This window comes from Amblyomma maculatum, chromosome 1 (assembly GCF_055883805.1).
Source record: "Amblyomma maculatum isolate TAMU_Amacu chromosome 1, ASM5588380v1, whole genome shotgun sequence".
Lineage (NCBI taxonomy): Eukaryota > Metazoa > Arthropoda > Arachnida > Ixodida > Ixodidae > Amblyomma > Amblyomma maculatum.
This window is the reverse complement of record NC_139344.1, coordinates 404,024,361-404,048,034: the sequence shown is the minus strand read 5'-3', so window position 1 is coordinate 404,048,034 and position 23,674 is coordinate 404,024,361. Positions and strand designations below refer to the sequence as shown.

At 47.6% G+C, this 23,674-nt stretch overlaps 1 long non-coding RNA gene across 1 annotated transcript in view; it reads right to left on the bottom strand.

Annotated features, from left to right (window-relative positions):
• Positions 1-1,129: 1,129 nt before the first annotated feature.
• Positions 1,130-23,674, bottom strand: part of LOC146208720 (uncharacterized) — a 33,329-nt gene continuing 10,784 nt past the window's right edge. Inside the window, exons 2-6 of the long non-coding RNA XR_014703401.1 lie at positions 19,729-19,851; positions 13,364-13,455; positions 3,367-3,512; positions 2,933-3,033; positions 1,130-1,287 (exon numbers count right to left, since the gene is read on the bottom strand). This is a non-coding gene — a long non-coding RNA (uncharacterized LOC146208720). The remainder of the gene's footprint in view (positions 1,288-2,932; positions 3,034-3,366; positions 3,513-13,363; positions 13,456-19,728; positions 19,852-23,674) is intronic.

The following is a 23,674-nucleotide window of genomic DNA, read 5'->3' as shown; positions in this document are numbered from 1 at the left end:
ACTTCAAGCTTTTAGATATTGCGTGGCAAAATGTTGCACGTTTTCATGTTTTCCAAACTAATATTGCCCATTAAGGTCCAGCTGCTAACACTGTTTCCATGCTTATCGGCTTAGCTCTTCGTGTGCAAGGGCATCATATGTGAAACTTCGAAGCTACGTGATTCTTATTCTAATTCTCAACTCCTCTTGTTCATGTTTGACCATTTAGGGTCTTTCTAGAGTTACTCATCTTCGCCTTTTTTCTAGAGTTTTTGACATTGGGTTCTGTCTGGGCACTGGGCGAAGCGTGACGTGGTCCAGTTCCGCTCTAATTGAAGCTTCGTGAATATTAGCATCCTACGGACCTACGAACGCGGAGAAGCACTTTGAGCCTGGAGACACCTGCACCGTGAACGTAGATGGATACTCAGAGATCCACGTTAAGGTGCGGACCTCGCGTTATGCTTGCAATCTCTCATTCGCACAAGCGCATTTAAAAGCGTTTCTCGTGTTTGCTGTTCTCAGTGAGGCTCGTTAATGATGCTAAGGCTGCGTGTGTGCCTTGGTGCATGGCATGGATTGGCCCACCCGAGTCTGCAAACACGCTCTGTATTGTAAGCATAACGCCATTCTCAGTCTCATTCACAGGAAAGTATGCTGTTACTTTTTAGTTCGTAGCTTAGTAGGCAGCACGCATGTGTGTGTACCTAATTGGTCTTCTCTTCATCCCGCAGACAGCTTCACATATTCGCAGGCAGTAGCGAAGGAATAGCGCGCTGAAATCAGTCATTCAGCAGCGTTTCCTTAAAGTCCGTAGACAGCAATGGCCGAGTTAAACCCAAACCGTGTGTGACCATGCTTAATCAAGCTTCCACTCTGGAAGCTCGGTTCAGTTCTGTTAAATCCCAGCAATTTGTGTGCAAGTTTCCAATTACCCTGAGTTACTACTAAGGCCACTTAAATTATACGTCCCACAAGAAAAGGAGACGCCTTCACCTGCGACATGCTTTGTAACAGAAAAGGTACGATTATTGCACTATGGCTGAAAAACAGTGAGCTAGAGCACAGACGTACGTGCTTGCACTTGCGTCGTAGTCGATATGTCTTTAATGACACAAACCAATGGATATTTATTGAAAATAACGGTGATCATATCCAGAATGCCCAAATAAATTGAAGCGACGTGTAGTAGAGCTTTTCTTGCGTCGGTGTGTCATTCGCCGTGCCTTGAGCATTAGGATGAACTGTTTGTCCAAAAGCCTCAAAGCACCAAAAACAGTAGTTGAGGTTCATGCTGTCGACATTACCCTGCAAAAAAAGCAAACGAAGCATTTAATTACAACATTTCTCGGTTTCGATTGCATTAGAAAATCTATGCATTTATATCGAGTTCTCTGGCATTTTTATTGATTATTTAGGAACCCGCTCCACGCCTTCGGGCAAAAGGAAGCATCATTTCGGGTCATCTAGCTTGTACTTATGTGCTGATTTCAAGGTATCTAGGAATGGTGACAGACGAAGTGAGTATATATCAAACCTCATAGTACTTCGGGTTTTAAAAACTCTGTGGCCGATGGAGTATTCTGAAGAGAGAGCTTCACTACCCCACCTCGGCCAAGGTTAGCAATGGCTCACATTTGATCAATGAGCGATAGTACAATGTGTCGCTGTAAGAATAGACCATGTACCGCCAATACGGTCTCGCCCCTTCTTTGGCCTCCTCTGATTAGGATGGAGTCGTGAGAAACAGATCGTATTTCCCCTCGTCTAGCGTGAAGATGACAGTAGCGATGACAATGATATCGAAGTATTTGGCGATGATAGCCGCGATGTCAATGACTCAACAGCCTGTTTTTTTGTTTTTTTTTTTTGGGGGGGGGGGGGGGGGGGGGGGGGGCTCAGGCTATGCGAGACGGCGTAGTGGAGGGATCTGGAGATTTCGACCACATGGGGTTCTTTATTATGCACTGACATCACAGAGAATACGGGCACCTAGCGGTCGCCGCGGCCGAATGATGCTGTAGTTAGTCATAATATTGATTGCAGTAGTGGTGACAATGAAGGTGCATTTAGTTGACAAAGATTATAGTAGCGATAGCGATGATGGTAAGTAAAGCGCTTATCTTGGTAAGTAAAGTGAGTTGCACTGTTAAGAGTCAAAACTCTGTTCAGAACGTTTTTTTTGTCCCCTAAATGTATTGCATAGGAGCTGCATATTTTTTTTTGTAGCCCTATGGCAGCGCTTGATTAAAAGGGGCCCAGTACCGGGGGTTGCCACCCTTCGCGTATTGGGCCCGGCTATCGAGGTCGATGTTAAAAACGCTACCACCCTCAAGAAAATCAAGCAGGCTGCACGCTAAATATCGAAGAATTTCGGGCCACCCAAAGGGCACGTAGGAAAGCGACGTTAATCTCCTTATCCATGTCTTTGACCTCAGCCATGTGCTTTGCACTACTCCAAACCTGCAACAACTCAAACACGACGTAGTTTGTCGTGTCGCACCTCGAAGCACCTTGAATTCTAAAAGTGAAATAATCATGCCCGTATAGCCAATGGCGCATGGAACCGTTTCTAACTCTGGATGGAATCAAATAATCCAATGACAATCGAGAAATCAATCACACATTTGCCCATACAATGTTCTTTCTCTTCCCTCTTAACCACGAGCAAGACATTTACAATATGAATCCCCAAGAGAAGCTCATATATCGGCTTCTCACTCGAACGGTACTGTGCAAGAACGAAGAAGCAGCGGGTTAAGAATGGACTCTTTCAGTAGTAGCATAATCATGTCGTAGAAAAAGTGTGACAGCCGCGTAGAAGGCACCACTTCATGACACCGATAGAACCCATGGCAAAAGCAACGCAGTACCGTCAGTCTGCCCTCCCTGAAACCCGCCACCAGTTCAAAGGTGTCAGTTAACGGGTATATTGAGCCTTAGTCATACGTACCATGGTTTGGCCTGGGAATGGTTGGTGGTGATGGTGTTTAAAGAGCACAGCTGGCATTGGCCACGAGTCAACTGCAGCCGTCCTCTTCTTTCTGCTGAACACTAGCCGGAAACGAGGAATGCCCAGATGTTTAGTGTAACCATGCACAATGCGCAGCTAAACGCTAGTCAGGGAATAAATGCTGAAGAGTTGATTACATAGGGGTCCTTTCTGCCGTAGCCTCGCTTGGGGAATGTTTTCTCGCGCATAGTGCACACTCTAAACAACCAAACCAAGTGATATGTGCTTTCTGTAGGTTTCGCTTTCAATTCCTGAGTACATCTGCATCATCTACCCTACACGAGGAAAACGAATTTTCACCTATATTAACAGCCTACAAGTGTTGGTTTTGGCAGCAAAACAGTGGACGGATCGAAGAGCTGCATGATCCTTACCTCCTGGGTTGCGGGCACCGTGGTTTTGCTGAAGTAGCTTGCACTGAGTTGATGATGCCAGTGCAGGCAACGCATAGCCGTCTACTCAGCTTAATAGAAGAGCACATAATTGCGTCCAACGTTGGCTTCCCAGGAAGACACCCAGACTGCAGAGGACAAAAATGACAGCATGGTTGTGAAAAACAGCTCGCAAAATATGACAATAAATGATATTACAAAAAGGCTGGTGACCTTGCAGATATCACATTCTTGTGTGGTACGGTACTCTGCCGAAGTGTTCACGTGCGATACCAGCATACTAACTGCTACAGTCGTCGACTTGGAGAGTGCTGCGGATGAATGTGACAGCGTACGTACGGTTCTTGATTGCGGTTGCGCGCTCTTGTTGTCCTGTATTCAACCCGGACATTGGAGACATCACACCGATGCCAAAGACACTAAAGCACCGGGTAAACGTAAGTCCGCTTTGAGGTGCTTCAGTATTGTCGCATCCGTTTTTTTTTTTTGAAAGCGTAAGTATAGTTACTTTTCATGTTCGCCGATTCTCTCGGTCTGTCACCGGCTCCGCATTCAAGGTGTTGGAAAACCGTGGGAGAGCCATTTGGTTCAGAATTGTGGTCGAATCGGTGGTCACCCGACGTTGAGAGCGGCGTTAAACGGTTCGTTATGTTGATGGAGATAGAACTGCTATTCGGCTCGAGCTTTAAAACGTGTGAGGGAGTCGTACCGACGACCTCTGATTATTGAAACCATAACGGGGATATCAGGGGCTGTGGCGATAAATTGTTTGATTGGATTATAGGAAAGGAAATGCGCATGTATCTGTTACACGTCTAGGTGGACACCCGCACCGTGTCGTAAGCAAGGGAGTAAGGTGGGAGTCGAACACGAAAGAAGGAACCGTAGTGGAGTGCTTCGGATTAATTTTAACCACTTGGGGATCTTTAACTAGCATTGACAACACACAGCACACGGCCGCCTTTGCGTTTCGCCTCCATCAAAATGCGGCCACTACGGTCGGGATCATACCCGGGTCCTCCGGTTGAGCATCCGAGCGTCTGAACCATTGAACAGCTTACGCTCTTGCATTTCAACGCGTATCGGAAGGGGAGGTGAGTAACTGCTTCTGGCCTTACAGCTCTCGGACTGGTATAGGTCACCGCCGCTTCTGGCGGTGGCTAGCCTGCCACTGGATTTGTATCTGCTGTAGGCCGTCATTGCACCCGCCACTGCCTCGGTGGTTGGCCACAGCTGTTGCCGACGCGCGTCTTTCTCTCCCTCTTCATTCTATTTTTTCTCTATTTCCTCTTCTGTCCGCATGAGGCAGCGGAGGTTTCTCAGCTATAGAGAGAGTAGCAGGCCCGTGCGTTTTGTTTTCCGTCTTCCTACAGTCGTAAAACCAGCATCACCGGGTAACGGCGGTGGATGCGTTTCTTTTTTTTTTTCGCTTTGTGCGTCGAGGTGCAACGCCAAAATTGATGACGGTTGGCTTTATGTTTTGGCACAAAGGTATCAAAGGTAAAAGACCAACAGAAACTGGAATTGCATAATCTCAAGTTGATATTTAATTATCACAACTGATGAACATAAACTAAACACAATTTAAAGGACTGTATTTTTAGAAAGTTGAGATGCCGTTCTGTTTTGTCTGTAACCACTGATATAACGGCTGTTATCGGCATTGTAACACCTGTTAAAGGTTCGGAAAACACAAACTGCTAGTATATTTAGAACGGTACTGCACTTCGGGGTGGTACTAAAATTAAAATTGTTAGCTTGCAACTGTGACATATAGCATCAATCCTTTAGGGCGTAAGTTCTACTAGTCGGGGTGCGACTTCGGATTTCGCCCTAATTAATCCTTTGAGTTTGTCATTAGTGCGCAAAACCCAACATTCACCCAAACAGCCAGACCTAATCAAGCGAATAGCCAACAAGAGGAGGCGCATGGAAAAACGCGACACCTGTCGACTCATTCAGGCTTTCATCATCACCAGGCACGGCCGGTCTCGAGGGAGAGCGCGTTTCTCTCTTCTTACGGCCTCTCCAATGGGGTCTGTTTCCACCGCCCGCCGCGCCTCGGTGGGGTCGCCACCGCCCCACTGCTGCTCCTCCGCTACAGCCGTTCACGCGCAAGGGAAACGCGCGCTCGCTCTTCGCTCCGCCCGCATTGGTTGCAACCGGCAGGTCCTGATATTTCACCCCTTATGGCTTATAGGAAGAAGCCGTAATCAGCGTCTGATTTATCGTGTATGAGCAATAAAATAGTCAATAATGCGCGTGCGCGCGCCTTCGTCAGTGCTGTCGCGCACGGTCGAATGAAGTTTCGGGTGCACTTACAGCAACACTTTTTGGCCATAAATTTTTCACAAAACTATATGTACCATTTTATGCAGTGTGCCTTTGAAAGCTGTAAGCAGGTGTAGTGCGATCTGACGCTAGTGCATGGCAAACTGTTCGGTGGATATTCCAAGCATTCTGTCAACCGCTGCCGTTTTCGTTTAGAGCAAAAGAGGCACTGACGAAAATTCATAGCACGTCTCAGATTCAGAGTAAGAAACAAAACTTTACGCATACAGTTAAAATTTCAGTTGTCTAGTGAAGTGGGCTGTTCTAGCTTCGTTTAAAACAAATCAGTAGGTTGAAAGACAGCAGATGTATACGTAGTCTCGCGACTGACGCACACGTAGACAGTCGTAGTCAGTTTAATACCAGTGATAAAAAAAAACATTTAATCAGGGAAATGGGCATAAACAGATATGCATAATTGAAAAGAGCAGCAAGCAATAAAAAAAATATCCTTCAAAGTTAACACATTGCACTCATTCATCAAAACGGTACATGCGGGTAGAAAATAAAGTCTCAAAATCTTTCTGGACGGTTTGTGCACATAAGGAGCTGGCCTTTCCTTCCTGTCTGTCACCTTCTTAGCATAATTGACAAGAAGGAGTCTGAGAATTTTCTCACATAATAAAGAAGCGGACCTTGGCTATTGTCAATGCCTTCCGGGCAACTCAGCAAAGGTGAGTTCTCAAGTGCTGGCTGGATTAAGATTTGAAGGACTACAAGGCCATTTGTGTGTGGTAGGTGCACGACAGCTTTTTCAAAAAAAGACACAACCTTGTCCAAGAGAGCTACAAACTCCGGTTTTTGATAATGCAGTCCGCTAGAATCTTGTCCTCGCAGAATAGTGTACATGGGGCTGCTTCTTTCGCTGGTTTTGAGAAGGATAGCACAAGCGTCACACCCGAAGTCACTGATTAACTTCACAATGTATCCAGCGACGTAAGCTAAACCAGAATACGTGACAGTGGGTAATGGGATGACAGGAGGTACCATTACTTCTTTCAGTTCCTCGGTTACTGATTGCGGCAGAGCTGAAATGATTTCGTCGGTGTCGACACTAGGTGCCTATAGGTGCGCAATACAGCGCGACATACAACTCCTATAGTCACCTCTGAATAAATAGCACAGAGAAAAGCTTTTATATCCATTATTGAGGAGTGTCCCTTGAGTAACAGTGGCGAATGTATAATAAGCAAAGCATTCTACCAAAATAATGGGGCAGCGAATGCTCTGTAAGGCAGGCATTACTGCACAGATAGTTACAAGGAACTATTAGTTCAAAAACATACTAGAAAAAGAAAGAAAATACTGCTAAGAATTAGTGCTTGAAATAGATTTCCTGTTTTTTCATGAAATAATCATGATATCATGTAAACATTTCATTAAACCAACGTTTATTTGCAAAATTAAAATAATGTTTATAATACAACATAAAACATTTGCTGGTCTATAAATTATAGCAAAATTGAAAACAAAACTTAAAAGCGTTAACTCTGACGTTATACTACTAATACTTTATGTCATGTAAGCATTGTGCATGTAGCACGCTGACAGGATGCCGCTGCAGCGTCCACCTTCTGTAATCTTTCATTTAGGGGCTGCACTCACCACGAAACCCGCGGGCGACAGCGCGAAACCAGGAAAAAGCCACCCGCCGCCACTGAAGCAGATGCGGAGCGAACAGTGAGCAGGTCGCGCCCCTTGCGGCGGCGGAGAGCGTGACTCAAGGAGAAAAGTTCCCATTGTTCACGTGGCGATTGAGAAGGCCGTAAGAAAGAGCGCGCGCTCTCTCCCTCGAGACCGGCCGTGCACCAGGTTAGTCTACACACTGGCCTATCTACATCTTTACCAAGACGAAAAGCAAAAGGTTGAGTGTCTTATCCGGCAAGCTTGCAAGACAGCACTAGGACTATCGACAAACACCTCAACCTATAAGGCTTCTAGCTTTTTGCATGCACAACACACTTAATGAACTCAAGGAAGCGCTTTTATTATCGCAGTACAAAAGACAGGCACGCACCAAAGCCGGGAGGCTTGTCTTGCTGAGGCTAGGCATCAGTGCCGAACATATGGCGGACGATCCCAGACATTTACTTACAGCAATCAGGAAGGAGCTTGTTATCAAGCCCCTCCCTAAGAATATGTAAGCCATTCACCACGAAAGCAGGCGACTAGCGTGACGCGCACGTCCACTACTCACCAAATACAAAGGAAACCAGTCGGTTGCTTACGTAGATGAGGCCGAATATGAAGAAACGGAGCGAGGTGACTGGGGCTCGTGAGTCCACGCCTTCCAAAATCTTAGCTTCAGCTACTGTATGCACTGGAACCTTAGAGGCTGCAGAGGAAGCAGCCATTGCGATGGCCGTCGCATCTACCGAAGCAGATGTTATAGTCAGTGACTCCAAAACAGCCGTACGGAATTTCGGGAGGAGCCGTCTGGCGACTGCCGCCAGGAACATCCTTAATAGCTATCGTCCAGTCCCTGGTAGGACGATAGGACTGGTATGGGTTCCGGCTCAGTCGGACAATCCTAGGAACGAGAAGGCTCGCGAACATGCCCGAGGGTTCGGCGGCCGGGAGGTGAGTACCTCGTTTCCCGAGGGCGCGAGGGAGGGCCTACTCTCGTTCAATGATACAACTAGTCATTTTAGCCTCGGAAGGTGCACCTTTCCTCCCCCACATAATTCATTAGGCAAGGCCCAGGGGATACTCTGGCCTCAGCTGCAAACCCGGTCCTACCGCTGCTCCACAGTATATTCATATATATTCAAAGAGCAGGTTGACCCTAAATGCAAAGAGTGTGGCGTCGACGCCACTTTAGAGCAAACCACATTACATGGGTGTGCGCGGCCTATCAGCCACCCGCAGATTTGCTGCCAGCTCCATCTCTGGAGGAGTGGAGGCCGTGATGCGCTGCTCGGACCCGGCCATCCAGGATTCAATCAGTGAGTGGGCCGAAGAGATCGCCGACAGGACGCAACTGGCGGCCATCTGGTGCGGCCAACAATCAAACTGAACCATCACCTCTTAAAGCCGATGATAATAAGTGTTTTCCCATACATCCATTACCTTATTGCTAAAAAGATGAAGCGGGCAGTGGCGCAGGGCGGAGAGCTCGCGCCAGGCCCGCTGGCCGTTAACACATATTTCATCGTCATGTCATCACGTCGTTCTGTTTCTGTTGTATCGCCGTGTTCCATCGCTTCGTCATGCCATTACGTAACATTTGGTTGGAAGTGCGGTTCATCCCCATCCTTGCGTTGCACTGTCGAAGCCAACCGTACGCCGGGTCTATCTGCCGAAAGCCCGTGGAGATCGCCGCTCAGTTCTGCCCCAGCCCTTTTTGCTCAGACCCGACCAGCCGCTGTCCCCAGCCTTGTCCCCAGTCCTGACCACAACACACGACGACCAGGAAGAGCCCAAAGCCGACCCTACCGACCCTGCCGACCACACGACGAAGCGACCTCACGACCACTCGAGCGAAGACAGCACCCCCGCCCAAGCCGTTAGACGTGTCCATGAGCCTTGGCCGTCTGCAAACGGTGAAGATTGGACTTGGTGCTCCGGTGCAAGCATTCTTCACATCTTCGAATTCATTCTGGTGTCCAGCGTTTCATGTCCCAATCCTGTGTCTGTGTTCATCGTCACGTCATGCATTGAATTTCTAGCAATCGATCGGGACGATCGCTCCGTGGCCCCGGGTAATGCTACGAAGATGACGAAGCGGGCAGTGGCGCAGGGCGGAGCGCTCGCGCTAGTCTGCTGGCCATTAAAGCATATTTCATCGTCATGTCATCAAGTCGTTCTGTTTCTGTTGTATCGCTGTGTTCCATCGTTTAGTCCTGCCGTTACGTAACATTACGTAACTCAGACGAAAGGATAGCGGGATCGTAAGAAGGCTTCAAACGGTAGACGTGAAAACCTCATGCCCACGGCAGAGAAGGTCGGTAGAAGCGGCTAGCGGTTCAACTAGGTAATTGACGGGAGAAATCTGATGGAGCACTAGATAGGCTCCGTGGTACTTGGAAGTAAACTTGCTGGGCAGACCTGGTGGTGGTGTCGATGGGACACAGAGCCACACGTGAGCAACGGGAGAAAATTGGTGGACAGAGTGGCTGCTGTCGTTGTGCGCTTTCTTCTGGGCTTGTTCGTCTGAAGTAAGCGAGCGAGCCAGCTTGCGACATTCTTCAGAGTGCCTGGCAGATGCTGAAAGCAACATATATTCAGATATCAGGATGGTAGGGAAGAATGGTGTCGAGTGAACACGAAGGTTCACACCCGTAAATCAGAAAAAATGGCGAGAATCCGTTAGTTGCTTGAACGGCGTTGTTGTATATACATAGGTTACAAATGGGAGAATCTTGCCCCAATCGGAGTGATCGGAGGGGATGTACTTAGACTTCATGTCTCCCAGTGTGCGATTGGAGTGCTCTGTCAGCCCGTTGGTTTGAGGGTGGTACGCGCTGGCTGTCCGGTGGATGGTTTGATATTGGCATAGGAGCGCTTCAACAACCTCGGGACGCCTCGTGCCGCAGAATGAAATAATGAAGAAGAAAGGACGCGATAGTGGGTCAGGTGGCATCCTGCAGTGCTGCTGTCTCCGCATAGCGAGTGTGATCGACGGCCACAATGATCCAACGATTCCCTGCATGTGTGCACGGCAGAGGTCCATACAAATCGATGCCAACTCGATCGAATGGTAGGTATGGGCACGGAAGATGCTGTAGTGGAGCCGGCTGATGGAGAGGAGGCTGCTTGCGACGCTGGCAATCGATGTACGAACGCATATACTTACTGACGAAGGTATACATACTGCGTCAGTTAAAGCGCTGTCGCAACCGTTCGTAAGTCTTAAATACACCCACATGGCCACGCTGCAGATCGTTATGGCAAGATGCGCAGATATCACTACGGAGGTGGCGAGGTACGAAGAGGAGCCATTTAGGGCCATCTGCCATATAGTTGCGTCGACAGAGGAGACGGTCACGAAGGGCGAAATGCTGCGCTTGACCGCAAAGGGCACGATGAGCCGGTGATAGGGACGAGTTCGTAAGAAAATCGATTATTGGTGTTAGCCGCGTATACTTGCTCTGTTCTGATAGCCAGTCATCGATGGACAGGGTAGTTAAATCGGAGCTGGAGGCAGGGGAGAATGGAGCGTCAGGCGGCACTGGCGAGCGAGATAAAGCGTCTACGTCGGAGTGCTTGCGCCCTGTACGATGGGATGCCTCGGATATTATACTCTTCTAGTCTAAGCGACCAGCGGGAGAGACGGCCGATGGGGTCATTTAGCGAAGACAACCAGCACAATGCGTGGTGGTCCGTAACAACATCCAATGGGCGCCCGTACAAGTATGACCGACATTTCTGAAGTACCCAAACAATGGCCATGCATTCCTTTTCTGTCACCGACTAGTTGGTCTCGGCCTTTGTCAACGTTTGACTTGTGTACTCCACAACGTATTAATCGACACCGGCTTTTCAGTGGGCAAGAACAGCGCCGAGGCCGGCGTCGCTGGGATCGGTGTTTTCGGTAGGGGCAGCCGGGTCAAAATGTCGCAATGCGGTGGGTGAATAAGTATCGTGTGCAATCTCGTATAAGCAGTATCACAAACCGGCGATCAGGCAGAAAGATCTTTGTGAGCGCTGAGAAGTCACGTGAGAGGGGCAATGATGGTCGCAATGTTCCGAAGGCAACGCCTAAAATAGGCGCATAAGCCTATAAAGCTGCGTAGTTGGTTGATAGATGTTGGCTTCGGGATCTCAGTGACCGCGCGGAGTTTAGATTGATCAGGAAGGATGCCATCCTTGGACACCGAATGCCCTAAAACAGTGAGTTGGCGAGCGGCGAAATGGCACTTGTTCAGATTTAGCTACAGCCGGCGTCGCTAATACCTTGCAAGATAGTTTCAAGGAGAGTTAGGTGGTTAGCGAAGTAGGATGAAAATACGACATTGTCATTCAAGTAGCAGAGATATGTGTGCCACTTCAAACCTTGGAGAATATTGTCCATCATGCGTTCAAAGGTGCCGGTGCGTTACACAGGCCAAACGGCCTGACGTTGAACTCATACAGCCAGTCAAAAGCTGTCTTGGGCGATCGTCCTCAGCGATTGTCGATTAAAAAGAAAATTTCCGCTCCATGCAAAGTGTCCAGCGCATTCGTCTATGCGTGGTAGCGGATAGACGTCATTTCGTGTGATCGCATTAAGGCGGTGGTAGTCCACACAGATCGAATAGACCAGTTTTTCTGCTTGAATAAAACAACTGGTGACGGGCTAATGGAAAGTTGAATGACACCTCTAATGAGCTTCTTGTCGTCGTGCTCATCAATAATGCGGCGCTTTGATGATGATACACGATAAGGACGTTGACGTAATAGGGCGTGCGCGCCAGTATAGATGTGGTGGTGAAACAGTTGAGTTCACACTCATGGATGGCTGCTGGATGTCAAAAGAAGCTCGGAATCGGTTCAGCAAGTCGAGGAGTTTGGCGCGAAGATCTGGCGTGAGAGCATGGTCGATGGCATTGTCAACCCCGCACCTCCACCAAGTGTCAAGCGGGGATCCAGACACTGGTAGCGGGCACTGGTAGCGAGAAAGACCTGAGTGGAGGTGGCTTGACTTGTATCTTCCCTCTTAATCGGGACTTCTTTACAATATATATATATATATATATATATATATATATCTATATATATATTTATATGGGAGTAATTACTCATTGACATCCACTCAAGCGCAGCCATATGGCTACAAAGAAAAGCTATACAATTTTCTCAGAAACTTCGTAGTTAAAAATTCGTCCTGCTCAGGGGATCAAACCTGGGACCACCGCCTTTCCTGGGCAGTCGCTCCACTAACTGAGCTAACCAGGACGGTTAGCAGAACAGATAATAGGGAGAGGGCGAATTGATCAACAACTCGAAGTGGGAATGGTGTTGGTCGGATACTTTGGGGAATGCCCTAAAGTGGAGTACATTTGTGATAAGGGAGTACTTACTCATTAACATCCACTTAAAACATTAAACCATGTACAACGTTGCTAATCCATGGAAATCCACTGTTAACAGAGCATTCGCTCGTATAAATACGTTCAGGCAAAGCTTAACCCAAAAACTTTTTTTTTCAACTGATGCGGAAGAATTCAAGCCAATATGGGGGATGCTTCGTTGGAAAAAAAATTGTAAGCTTCAATGTACGGTTCACGGGAGAACCTGTTCATCGCAGTTACTCTGAAGTTATTGCGGCTCAGTTTCTGATATCAAGCTTTGTGAAACAGAATACTGACGGAAAGTCATATATATGCATGTCCCGAAATCCAAGTTTAAAATGCTAAGTTTCATTTTCTAGTTCTATACAGAGTTTTCATGTTAACACAGTAGAGGAGGTTTAGTGTCAAGCAAAGAAAATATAATCTATGCAAATCAGTGCACTATCAATACAAATACGAGCCACTTCTAGATCGGGTTGTTTCGTAAGTTCGATGATGATTATCAGAATGATACATAATATAATATCACACAAACTTTCACAGCGCCTCTGCTGTGAAGCTTCCTGGTGAAGCTTTTGATGTTCATTCAGTCCAAATGTCTATAGCGTTCATTGATTACGCAGTTGTATCATAAGGTCTAATGACAGTGCACTCACGCGAGTAAGTGAAGAAATCACTGCTATTGATGCCATCAGGAAGGAGCCGAGGTCATATGGTGATCATAGGACTGCCGGCATAAAATCCGATTCTAGAAAGGAAGAAGGCAATAAGATATATAGGTATTGTCACCTCTACTGCTTTTATTTCATGCGTACAAGGAAAATAAATATTCTGACCACCTAATTATGTTTATTTCAAGCCGATGACATCACAGACTATTTATAGAGCGGCATCCGGCCAAACATACCAGCATGTTTTGATCGCCACGCGTACAAGCCTGAGTTATTTATATGCTTTACCACCACGTACAGAGTGCAATACAGGATGGAAGGCCAAGTCGGTATAATAATAAAGAACACAAACCATATATTACACAACATTACGAAAAAGAAAAATTATTGCTGTTCGGGTGCAATAAAATAATGTGAAATTCACGGCATTAAAAATTGTAGCCGATGTGCTCTTTTTCAGTGTTCCTAATCGACATTATGGTTAAAGGTATCGTAGCCAAAATATGCGCTCAGAGTGAACCCACAGCGCAGCTAATGGACTAAAATCGGCGGAATTGGTGTAGTATCGCCACCCGGCTGGTTGGAGCGTTTTATTTACCGAGGCGGAACAGCCATTTCCGACCTCCTGGGCGTACGCTGTGACGCATTTGATCTCCGTGCCGTCGGGATTGTGCAAACCAGAGGTTTTGGATTATACCAGTTGGGAAACTCCGCTTCAAAAAGTGATCGGTTTTGAGTACGCATTTTTCATGTGTCTATTGTCGCGCCATCTAGGAGCGGTCAATAGAAGCATTGTGTTATTACCGTCATTGATTTCGGGACATCGTTCTTTTTCTTTCTTACTTTTCACGCTATTACCTGTAGGCTGTTACGTCCAAGAATTAGAGCTACGGCAACTCTTGGACACAATTTATTTTTCCGGTGATCGTGCACTTATCAACAATCTGAAAGTTTGCAATTGAGACACAGTTTACATTAATGGACGCGGGCGCTGCCAATATTTGTAGGCATCCGAATTTTGATCAATCAAAACACGCTGTTTTTAATACATGCGCCCTAAGGGAAGTTTCGCAACTGGTAATAAATATTAAAGAGCTCTGGCGCGAACAGAGTTGTCAGAGACGTGAGAAAATATATTGGGGAAATGGGCGACAACTTCACAGCGTCCATCTTTTGTCGCTCCAGACATTATATTTTGTTGGATAGTCGATGCAATGCAGTCGGTCGCTGCATGTTGATGCCTTCTTAGCATCAATGCTGCGACGTTGAACACGGTACCGTAATGTATAAAAAGTAAGGCAGATGCTGAACCTTAGCCTTCACTTTTGGCACCGCCTTTAAGATTGCAGGAATATACAGAAGAACTGTACAAGAAGGACCCGAATGTGCAAACCCAACATAAGACGGTTGTGATTACTGATCTCGAGCCGGGCATCCTGAAGAGTGAAGTTGAATGGACCTTAGCCAGCCTTGCTAAGAACAAAGCTAGCGGAATTGATGGCATTCCAGCTGAGTTGCTTCAAAACCTCAATCATGACGCTGTTAACATTCTGCATACATTATGTCAGAAGATTTGGACAACCCACAGTGGCCACAGGATTGGAGGAGGTAAGTTTACATCCCCATTCCAAAGAAAGGCAGTGCCAAAGATTGTTCCAACTACCGCACGATCGCGCTTATTTCGCATCCTAGCAAGGTGATGTTGAAAATCCTCCAAGGTAGGCTGCAGCAGTATGTGGATCGGGAGATTCCGGACGTGCAAGCTGGGTTTCGCAAGGGCAGAGGAGCTAGAGACCAAATTGCTAACCTTCGCTGGATCATGGAAAAAGCAAGAGAGTTCCAGAAACCCATCTACTTCTGCTTTATTGATTATGCGAAAGCGTTTCACTGCGTAGATCACAGCAGATTGTGGCAAGCTCTCCAAGAGATGGGAGTTCCAATTCACCTCATCTGTCTCCTCAGGAACCTGTATGAAGGGCAAGAGGCCACAGTCAGAACCGGGCATGGTCTTACTGATTGGTTTCCGATCGAGAAAGGAGTGAGGCAAGGCTGCATACTGTCGCCCTGCCTATTTAACCTATATGCAGAGTGCATCATGAAGAAGGCCGGTCTGGACGAGTCTTCAGCTGGAGTGAAGATTGCTGGAAAACGTATCAACAACCTTTAATATGCGGAGGATACCACTTTAATGGCAGAAAGTGAAGTGGAACTCATGAGACTTCTGATGCGCGTACAAGAAGAGAGTGAGAAGTTTGGGCTTAAACTGAACATTAACAAGACAAAGATCATGGCGTCTTACCCTAACAAGTCCTGGAGCACCTATGGACAAGAAGTGGAAGCTGTGACAGATTTTCTGTTCTTGGGCTCCAAGATTACCTCGGAAGGAGACTGCAGCCATGAAATTAGGAGACGCCTGCTTCTGGGAAAGAGAGCCTAATAAAGAGCAGAGACAGTCTGCCAACCAAGATCCGTATAACTCGTGCTATGGTCTTTCTAGTTGTCATGTATGGATGCGAGAGTTGGACTGTGAAAAAGGCTGACCGCCGAAGAATTGACGCGTTTGAATTGTGGTGCTGGCGAAGGCTCGTGAGAGTTCCTTGGACTGCCAGAAGATCAAATCAGTCGATATTGTCGACCATAAACCCTGACTGCTCATTGGAGGGTCAAATTTTAAAGTTAAAGCTCAGCTACTGTGGTCATCTGATGAGAAGAGAGGAGTCGCTGGAGAAAGATTTGATGTTGGGAAAGGTTGAGGGTCGCCGGAGAAGGGGTAGGCAGCGAACGCGATGGTTAGATGGCATCCTCGAGGCACTGCAGATGAAGTTATGTGATGTTAGGAAGATAGTGAGAGGCCGGAAAGCGTGGCGTGACATGGTCCATAGGGTCACGAAGAGTCGGACAGAACTGAACGACTGAACTGAACTTAAGATCGCATTCTAATTCTAGATTCTTTATATATTTACGCTTCGTAGGCAAAATCTCGATTCCGCGGTCCAGTGACGGCGTTTCGCCCGAGCGACCCTAATACGCTATTGCCTAAAACAAACGGAAGCACTGTTGAGTTTTTGGATTGCCTTCTGCCACACTAGATATGCACTCCGACCGTATAGTTTTTGAGCGTTGCTAGCAGCCTCAGGCGGCGCATGCAGAAAAGGCACCACGCCAGACACCCACAACTGCTTAGCGCTTAGGCTGCTGCCCCGTCCCCCCCCTTGGAGGCTGGCTTGGAATTGTGCTAAAGCAGTTCCGGGGTTTTCCGCACCAGGCTCGCACTGCAGGTTTCCAATGCAGGTAGTGTTCTCGTGCCCTATAGTGTCAAATCAAAACATTTTAATACAGGATCCAATCCCGTTTTTATGACTAATCGAGGTATTCAAGATAATGGGCGCACTGTTTTCCTGTGATTTCGAATGCCTGCATGATTCTTAGTCCATAGTGTCAAGTTCAGCGCCGCCACCTTTCCCTGTAAGAAACTGAATGCCTGCATAGCTTATTGCTTACAACCATGATCAGCATGTCAGTTTGTGGGCAGGCTTACTCAGCCGGAGAGTACAGGCACCAAACCGCTGTGCGAGTCATTGTTGTGCGTCTCCTCTCGGCTTCATTTACCAGGCCAAATTTGGAGGTCATCATCGGGTTCGCCATAGCAGGCTTAGGCTGTACATAGATTTAGTCCAATCGGCCGAGGTAAAATTTTAGATGTGGGCCTGCCGAAATTGGAGGTCGTCATCGTGTTCACAATAGTCGAATAAGGCTGGATATCGATTTTGGTCCAAATCGCCCGAGATCTAATTATGGGGAGGAACCAAACCAAGCAATGTTGCCAAGTTAGCGATTTTCCCGATAAATTTAGCGGTTTTTTGCATTTCTAGCAAGCACAAATATTGTATTGCGGGACGTGGCATTTTTCGCGGTCATTAGGCCATATTGATCTTTTTCTGGCTGCTTTTGGTGGTTCTACAATGCATTTATTTATACTGCACGACATAAACTGGCCTAAGCAGGAGGGGCAATACAATACAGATATCACAATGCCGAACAAAGTATATGACATCAAACGCATGGAGAATATAGCAGCGTTACTAAAACGATGAAGTCTCAGATTAGCACAGTAACTAACAAAATAGTAAATGAAGAACTGCATATGGGAATAAAAAAAATGGTGGAAAAATTGCTGTGCAACCAGCAAAGTGAAAAAAAAAATCACAGTATACTTGAATTTGAATACACACAATAACGTGGGTTACAAAAACTGCCCTATTTGAACGGTTTATCTGAGATAAATGTTTCGAAGTTTTCTACAAAGTTGTGTGAGGTTACTATCTTCATAGGGATAGATTTTCATTCGTTTAATGTGAGAATATTCATGCGGGATTTTGTTTTGCAAAACATCGGCGTAAGGGACAGGTTATGTTTTTGCCGTATCTCGCTTGTATTCAGGGATTTTACGGAATCAGGTGGCTGAAGCCAGACGTTTTTATTTTAGGTCTCTGCGTTAGTGTACGGATATGCTAAGGTATGCTCATATGCTAAAGTATGCTACATTATTGTAGGTGCACGGCTTCAGTGATGTCAAGGTGGCGAACATGGGAAGAATTCACGCGGTGTATTAATACAGTTGTCGAGTCTGCTTTTTCTATGCGAGCAGTTCGGCAGACTTTGACCTGTAATCTATGTGGAGTTTAAGAAAGGGTGGCTGCAGGACCTAGGCTTCGAACCTGGGCACGGAATATTTCAAAGCGAACACTATTTGTGTAGTTTAAGAGTCGCATATGCCCCTTATGAAAGAACACTAAACTAGGGCATAGGGGGCGGGGAGGGGGAGAGGTGTCTTCAGTTTGCAAGTCGAACCAACGCTTCGAGAAGAGGGCTTGTCTTCGTCTGGGCAGTGCGATCCTCACTAGCAGGGTTTTAAATAGGCTATTGCTTCTTCAGAAGAAAAGCTAGGGTGGGGCGGAAGAAATGTTTCTTCGGTATGTATCTTCCAGCCTGGAACCAGTGATGCCGCGAATTGAAGAAGAAAATACAAAGCGCCAATAGCAGGAAAACCTAAGGCGGTGTGGATGATTGTTCAGTACCTAAAGCAGGTTTGAAGCTGACACACATGCTGCCGTCTGCCCCGTGAGGGAGATGAACGGATAACTTTCACTTCGGAGCTTAGCCACGTCATGCACATCGACTTAGGGCTCGGCAGGAAAGAACAGCCGGGGCGCTAGCACTCACCGACCACGCGGCAAACAGCTACAATAGGCCCATCGTCCCGTAGCTGGTTGTTTTGTTGCCCGCAGGCTGCAATCTGCGTGAACAGAGGTGGTCCTCAGATAAGTGGATGTGCCAGAAGCAGGGGCAAAATATGCATGTTTTATCCGGGCTCACTATCGTTTATTCTTAAATATTTCTGGGGGGGGGGGGGGGGGGGGGGCTGCAGACATGAGCAGGTCGTTGCATATAATTCTTTTATATGACAATTCTTTTAAATGACAATATGGCTACGAACCATTTTCCTACAGAGGCCACACTGCGCTAAGTTAATAAAAAGGGTACGCATTGCGCAGCTCGATGACGAAATCCTATGGCGCAGAATCATTTGCGAAAAAAAAACAGGCCAACAGTACATTCAACTGCGCTGTCCCAAGCAGAAAAATGACGGCGAGGGCTCGGAGCAAATGGTGTCATCCACAGAAGCTCGGCCCCAACAAAACGCAGCAAAATGGAATTCCGCAAGTAAAACACATATAACAATGCGCAATTTCAACACATTTACATTTAAATCCAAAGCAGGGAAACTTATTATTTCGCAGTTAACACTAACCAAAAACATGCATAGAGCACTGAAGAATCTGAACTGGAGAAATGCGGAAGCCCGAAATTCGCTGCTGCACATTGTATATAACGCGCCCCTTTGTCGAAAAAAACCAGGGTTCCGTTGAACGCATCAAAGTTCACCGGCATTCTATAATTGGCTTACAGGAAAGGAAAGGGGCAGTATATGTCGCTCGCGGAAACTCGCTGACACATCTCGCGGAAAACGCTCGCCGACGCGTGATTTTCACCATGAGCCTCGAAATGCTTAGCCTAATACAGAGAAAAATGGGTGTTTGGTGTCGGTTACGCGCCGTGTTAAGAACACGCGGCAATTAGCAGAGTACTGACACCTCCCCACCAACGCACGAAGAGGTGCGCATGCGCCTTTCCTTCTCGCAGGTATTCCCACCTATGCGTCAAGCCACGTATATGGTGCACACACGAACACACTCCTCCGCGCCATGTTTGCGGCTGCTGTGATCACGCTGAAAGTTCGTCCTAAGGGTAGTGCGCGGCATAGAAGATTGAAAGCGGTTTCTCCTCACCTTGCGTGCACCGGGCAGCCATAGATCACACCAGATCCTCTGTCCAGATCATTCGTCGACCAGGTGCTGGGAGAACTCGATCGAAGGCACATTTGGCTTCCAAGATGGGCACCCTTGACTGGGCTGGAGAAGGGGGAGAGGGTCGGTGAGAAGGTTGTGGCGGAAGAACACAGTTAGGGATGCTAGAGGGGCCATAGCTCAATGGGGTAATGTATTAAAAAGGAGACTAACGACATTTATATTCAATAGGAATAAAACGAAGAAACCCAGAAAACGTTTGGTACCGAAAAGCTAATCACTGATATTATAGGTATTGCCGCGAAACCTTCAAAACAGTATTTGTTGATTTTTAACAGCCGCCGGCATACAGGCTTATCACTCTGATTCTGGACCGCGTATCAGTTCCGTAATCTGTTTGTTAATGCTCGATGTCGCGAGTCACACCTTTATCAGTTTTGTTGTAGCGCAAGATGCACCGAGATGTGTCTCGAAGGTTCCGGCCACTCTGGTGTCTTCCCACAATGTTCCAGGCCGTGCTGGTAGCTGTTTGCGACGTTATCTAGATTGTTCTGTGCAGCCTTTAAATTGAGCGATGACGAGTGTGACGGGCATTCTTTGTTCGACGATCAACGAGCACGTTTTTTTCTATCGCCGCCGCCGAGTTGCTTAGTTCTTTTGCGGGCGCAAGTCAGCCCAAATAAAGAGTTTCTTTAGTGCAAACATCGACCCTTCATTTGTGTCGTCCACCTCGTCACCACTACGTGACATCTGGTGGAGGTGCTGCCTTTGATCCTTCAAGCGAAGACCCAAGCCGTGTTCCTGTCGCCCTGGAAGACCAGCCTACGGGTCACCGAGCCAGCCGCCGACTTCAAGGCCTACAACCCGAACACGGTCTGCTGCCTGACCCTATTCGATCTCGGAAGGCATCGACGCTGACAATGGCCCAGCCTACAGCACCGGTTGTTTTCGTCCAACCCCGTGAGCCCCCCTGCTTCCATGGACGACCGGACGAAGATGCTGGAGACTGGATGGACCTTTTCGACCGTGTGGCAGAATACAACGGCTGGAACGACGCTGCGAAACTCAGGCAGGTGTTCTTCAAGGACATGCCCGAGTTTGGTTCGAAAACCATGAGGCAGCTATGAAGGATTGGGACATTTTCAAGGACGCGTTTTTGACTGCCTTTACAAGCGTTGTCCGAAAGGAAAGAGCCCAGGCCCTCCTTCAGTCAAGACTTCAACTTCCTAACGAGCCTGTCCTGGCGTACGTTGAAGAGATGAAGCGCCTCTTACGCCGCGCCGACCCTAACATGACTGAAGGTGAGAGAGTCAAATTTTTAATGAGAGGCGTCAAAGAATCGCTTTTTGCAAATCTTGTCCGAAATCCGCCAAAAACCGTGGCGGAATTTGAAACGGAAGCGTCTGCCATCGAGACGACGTTGTACACCCGGATGCGCCACTACGAGCGACCACTTTAGCCAGACTACTCAAGCCACTACCCCAGCGCATCTGCAAGTGGAGAGAACCTTCGGGACCTCATCCGGGAGATCGTGCGAGAGGAGCTCCGCCGAATGCTACCATCATCGCAACAACCGCAAGTGGCGACGCTCGCGGACGTCGTCCGTGAAGAAGTCCAGCAGGCGCTGGGAGTTCCTCAAGCGACGGCTGCGACTGTTCCAAGCTCAAGAGGCAACAGCGATGAACTACGCTGGTGCATTACGTCGCCCTGCGCCCCGACGTGATGACTTTCCGAGCCCTCGCCGCTACCGTCCTGTTCCTGAAAACTGCCCCTTGGTCCCCGCCCGCCAAGCTTACCAACAGCCCCCAAGCCCCGGGAAGTGCGACGCCTGGAGGACAACAAACCGGCCATTATGTTTCCATTGTGGTGAGGCAGGACACATCCTCCGTCACTGCCCGTACAGGCGGATCGGCCTCCGTGGTTTCGCTGTCGACGCCCCACGACCCCGTCCTGGCGAGCGACCACAGGAAATCAACGACTTCCTGTGCAGCGTAGAGCGCTCGTCGCCAAGGCGTCTGTCAGGCTTCCCATCACCGTACAATGCCCGCTTTGCGTCGCCAGGCCATAACTACGATGATAGTGTGCGCGGAAGGTCCCCAAGCCCGCGCAGGGGAAACTAAACAGAGAAACCTTTGGAGGTAAGGTTGCTCAACGGCGAAAAGACGAAGATCCTCCTCCGCCGCCGACGACCAATAACGACGACGCAGCTATTTCATTGCCGCTCCACACGACGACATCGACGACAACACGACCAGAGTGCAAGCCGACACCGTCGCCCAGCGAAGTAACAATGGTATGCCCCGGCCATGACCTGAGGAAACGACGCAGCCGAGATCGGACACCAAGGCCCACGTAACCAGCGAGGACAACCTTGACGTCGCCGCCTACCTGCAGCGTGCAGAGGAAGCCCGACGACTCGCACGGCTGCGTATTAAAGACCAACAGCGCACCGACAGCCGACGATACAACTTACGACGACGCCACGCAGAGTACAATCCAGGAGACCAAGTGTGGGTTTGGACACCAATTCGCCGTCGCGGATTAAGTGAAAAGTTGTTGCGTCGATACTTTGGGCCATACAAAATCCTTCGCCGCGTCGGACCACTGGACTATGAAGTCATTCCCGACGGAACGTCAGCATCACAACGGCGACGCGCACGCCCAGAAATTGTACATGTTGTACGGCTGAAACCATATTACGCGCGTTAAAGAATGTGTTGTGTTTAAATTTTGCACTTTTTATGTTTAAGTTGCTTTGTTTCGGAGCATCGAGGTGATGTTTTTTTAAGGGGGGAGTAATGCCGCGAAACCTTCAAAACAGTATTTGTTGTTTTTTAACAGCCGCCAGCATACAGGCTTATCATACCGCGGATCAGTTCCGTAATCTTTGTTTGTTAATGCTCGATGTCGCGAGTCATACCTTTATCAGTTTCGTTGTAGCGCAAGATGCACCAAGATCTGTCTCGAAGGTTCCGGCCTCTTGGGTGTCTTTCCACAATGTTCCAGCCCGTGCTGGTAGCTGTTTGCGACATTATCTAGATATTTCTGTGCAGCCTTTTTAAATTGAGCGATGACAGCCTTTAAATTGAGCGATGACGAGTGTGACGGGCATTCTTTGTTCGACGATCAACGAGCACGTTTGTTTCTATCGCCACCGCCGAGTTGCTTAGTTCTTTTGCGGGCGCAAGTCAGCCCAAATAAAGAGTTTCTTTAGTGCAATCATCGACCCTTCATTTGTGTCGTCGACCTCGTCACCACTACGTGACAGTATGATGAAAACAAAAAGCAGGGCGCATATGAGGTGTACAAATTAAACTGATGGCCGACCAATTTCAGACGGACAAGATAACGACAATACGCCCTTTCGGCTTCTCCTAATAGGAACTAACACTGCACAAAGCACGCTTTACAAGGTAGAGTGCCTGAACGTTAGTCATGCTCATAATCCCTATCTAGAAACTAAACATGGGCCTATGCGATTCACATCCAGTGCGTAATTTAAGGAACTAATTCTTATTTTCTAATTGTTTATATCCGATTATTTTGTAACATGTACGTTTTCTCATATGCCAGATTTACGTTACATTGTATTAAAACGTAAGTTTGGGCTAGTTGATTATGCATTTCAAATAAAACAGCACATAGACACAGGGCTAAGAGAGAGGACACACATAGCGGTTCACTTGCATCTGCGTGTATTAAAGAACACGCTGTTTAATAAAGGTAGGCATCAAGCATGCTCGAATGCGCCTGGTCAGAAATGCACTGTAATGTAATTAGAAATGTCCTACATAAGTACGTATGATCGTCGACGTTCACCCCTGTTTATCATGTCCATTTTGTTAGAAGATAAAGTTAACTTAAATTACTTAATTACTTAAATTAGCCGGTTTCTAGTCTATTTTTCTGCCGCCGTCAGATTTAAGAT